The following is a 3,585-nucleotide window of genomic DNA, read 5'->3' as shown; positions in this document are numbered from 1 at the left end:
AGCTGTCAAATACTTGAAATACAGAAACCTGATTCTCCTTCAACTCTTTCCTATACCTACAGCACCCTCACCACAATTGTTATGAGATCAGTTTATTCTATATTTTGAATCTATTCTATGTAGTCGCTATTTCAGATGCTGTACCTCTAAATTTGCATCTGCCATGATCATGCAAACTGCTTGATACCTGCCATTCTGTGGGTCAGCTTTGGTTGAAACCAGCTTCAAAAGCTTTTGCTGTGCAACAGGGAAGGAGAGTTGAACAGACAACAAGGCTACACAAGCTTTTTTCCAAGGAAAAAAGAATTATATGGATATTGGTTAGAGACATATATCTCGTTATATTATACACTAGCCTTCTTTAAGTGTTAGCTATGCATTTATTCTTTCCAAAATCTATTTTCGTTCTTGTTTTCCTTGGAATAAAAATTATGCTGTTGTTCTGGTTGTCAGCCAACTATTCTTCCCCCCTTCATTCCCTCCCAGTAGCCTTTGAACTTTTCCAACTTGATGAAGTTGGCAAGAGAGGATCTCAAAAGTATTACATTCCTACAAGTGAAAAATCACTGGTGTGGTAAGAGGAGAGACTCGGCTTAGTGCTGTTATGGGGGAAATGACCTACTGTGAGCTGAAACTATAACTGATTCTGTTTAATCCATCAGCTGGCAACCTGGCATGTGTGACACTCAAAATCAGGCACAGCAAGTGCAGTCTCCTGTCCCTCCAGACTGGCAGAACTCTAGTAGACAAGTGAACTTGTTTTAAGGGAGAGAAGATACAAAATCATTAAAATATCCAAAGAACAGGTTTTCTTAGCTCAGCTGCTTTGAAACAACTTGATTCTTAATGTAGAGGCATAGGCTACAAAACTGTTTCTGCTCTGATAAGTTTATTTTGGAAGACTTTTGCAAATGTGTGTGAAACAGATCACAAAGGCTACATGTTGGTAACTCTCCTGTGATGTCACACCAAGTTCTAATAGTTGGTGACAGTCCATATGTTTCTGTAGCTTTCTAGCTGCACTAACTTCCATGTGCATTGAAGATTGTCTTTCTCCAGTTCTGTGTGGATTCTTCGTTTACTTTCCTTTCTAAAGCAGTGCAGATTACTGTTAGATGGTAAAATAGACCCTCATCTATTTTTCAGATTTTTCCATCAAGGCTGCAATGCCTAAAGGGAAAAGATCTGAGGTTTCTGCAGTTAACCAGGAGTAGGGTATAGACTCTACTCAGTCTGCTCTTCAGGCATGTCAGTCAGGCTCATGGGAATGTTGTTAGTGGACAGGTTCTTCCCAGGCCGAATAAATGTCAGCCGTCCGGGTAGAGGCAGCCATTCTAATTAGACTTATGCAACAGATGTTTTGAAGCTCAGCCAGGGAGACTAAAGTAATACGCAGAGACAACATCACTCATATGCTTTCTGGTCATTTGAAGAATCATAAAATGCTTTGGGTTGGGGTGGACCTCCAAAGGTCATCTAGTCCAACCCCCCTGCAATGATCAGAGAGATCTTCAGCTTGCCCAATGCCCCATCCAATCTGACCTGGAATGTTTCCAGGGTTATCTACCACCTCTCTGGGCAACCTGCTTCACCATCCTCATTGTAAAACATTTCTTCCTTATCTAGTCTCAATCTCCCCTCTTTGAGTTTGAAACCATCACCCCTTGATCTGTCGCAACAGGCCGTGCTAAGAAGATTGTCCGCATCTTTTTTATAAGCCCTCTTTAAATTCTGAAAGCCTGCAATAAGGTCTCCCCTGAGCCTTCTCTTCTCCAGGCTAAAGAACCCCAACTCTCTCAGCCTTTCTTCAAAGGAGAAGTGCTCCATCCCTTTGATAATTTTTGTGACTTCCTCTGGACCCTCACCAGCAGATCTGTATCTTTACTATGCTCAGGACTCCAGAGTTGGACTCAGTAACTCCAGATGAGGTCTGACCAGAACAGAGCAGAGAGGCAGAGTTGCCTCCCTCAGCCTGCTGGCCACGCTTGTTTTGATGTGGCCCAGGTCACAGCCTGCTTTCTGGGCTGCAAGCACATGCTGCTGCCTCATGTCCAGCTTTTCATCCACCAGTACCCTCAAGACCTTCTCCACTGGGCTGCTCTTAATCCTTCATCCCCCAGCCTATATTGATGCCAAGAATTGCTCCAAACCAGGTGCAGGACCTTGCACTTGGCCTTGTTGAACCTTCTGAGGTTCACACAGGACCACTTCTCCAGCTTGTCTAGGTCCCTCTCTGGACCCTGTCCCTCAGGCATGTCAGCTGCACCACTTAGCGTGGTGTCACCTATGAACTTGCTGAGGGTGCACTTGATCCCTCTATGTCATTGATGAAGACACTAAACAGTGCTGGTCCCAGTACAGATCCTTAAGGGACAGCACTTGTCACCAGTCTCCATCCAGACAAGACATTGACCACTACCCTCTGGATGTGACCACCCAGCCAACACGTCATCCACCAAACAGCCCACCCATCAAATCCATGTCTCTCCAATTTAGAGAGAAGGATGTTGTGGAGGACTGTGTCAAAGGCTTGACAGAAGTCCAGAGAGATGACAACCATAGCTCTTCCCTTGTCCACTGATGTCACTTCTTCATAGAAGGCCGCGGGGTTGGTCAGGCAAGACTTGCCCTTCTTAAAGCCGTGCTGGCTGTGCCAATCGCTTCCCTTGTCCTCCATGTGCCTTAGCAGAGCTGCTAGGAGGATCTGTTCCCTGTTCGTGTCAGGCACAGAGGTGAGGCTGACAGGCTGGTAGTTTCCAGGATCCTCCTCTCTCCCCTTTTTAAACATAGGTGTGTTTCCCCTTTTCCAGTCACCAAGGACTTCACCTGACTGCCAGGACTTTTCAAATATTGTGGAGAGTGTTTTAGCCAGTTTCCTCAGGTCTCTGGGATGCACCTCATCAGGTCCCATAGACTTAGGTATGTTCAGGTTCCTCAGGTGGTCACAAGAAACAGAAGGTGGCAGCTGAGGGCCCAAATTCTGTCCCCTGAAAGTTTCCGTGAAGTGGTTTCTCCACTAATGACGTCCTTCCTGCATGCATGAGGTCAGTATGCAAGCTCTAAGGTTAACAAAGCTCCTGGAGTTCTGCTTCATAGGCACTGCTTGCTTGCACCTTCTCCTTTAGGTACCCTTTTAATCACCTGCCATAGATTTAGTTTTTTCTTGAAAATATACAGCAAAACTGTCTTTCTCTGAAGATTACTCAGAGTATGCGAATACTGGTTTTATGGATCAGATCATGTGTCCTTTTTTACATTTTTTTTCTCTTGATTTCATGGGTTTTAAAATAACATTGGGAAAAACCAGCAACACGAAAGAGATGCTCACAAAACCCAAGAGATGGTGATCCCGTTAAAGAACTACTCCTCTGGCTTCCTTCAGCTCATTTTAGAAATTTTGAGACCCTTTTTGTTGAAGTTAACTTCAGTAAAAAATGGCAGAATAAGATCTCATTTGTTCTTAAGCAAACTGACTACATACTTTATTTCCGTTAGTCACTGATTAGTTATTCTGTGGTTGTTTGAAAGAAATTAACCTGTGGTAACATCCTGTTTTCTTTCTTTGCTGGGTCATCTGCTTCGGAA

The sequence above is a fragment of the Buceros rhinoceros genome, unplaced genomic scaffold (assembly GCF_000710305.1).
Source record: "Buceros rhinoceros silvestris isolate BGI_N320 unplaced genomic scaffold, ASM71030v1 scaffold1871, whole genome shotgun sequence".
In the NCBI taxonomy this organism is placed as follows: domain Eukaryota; kingdom Metazoa; phylum Chordata; class Aves; order Bucerotiformes; family Bucerotidae; genus Buceros; species Buceros rhinoceros.
Note: the sequence above shows the minus strand (reverse complement) of the source record.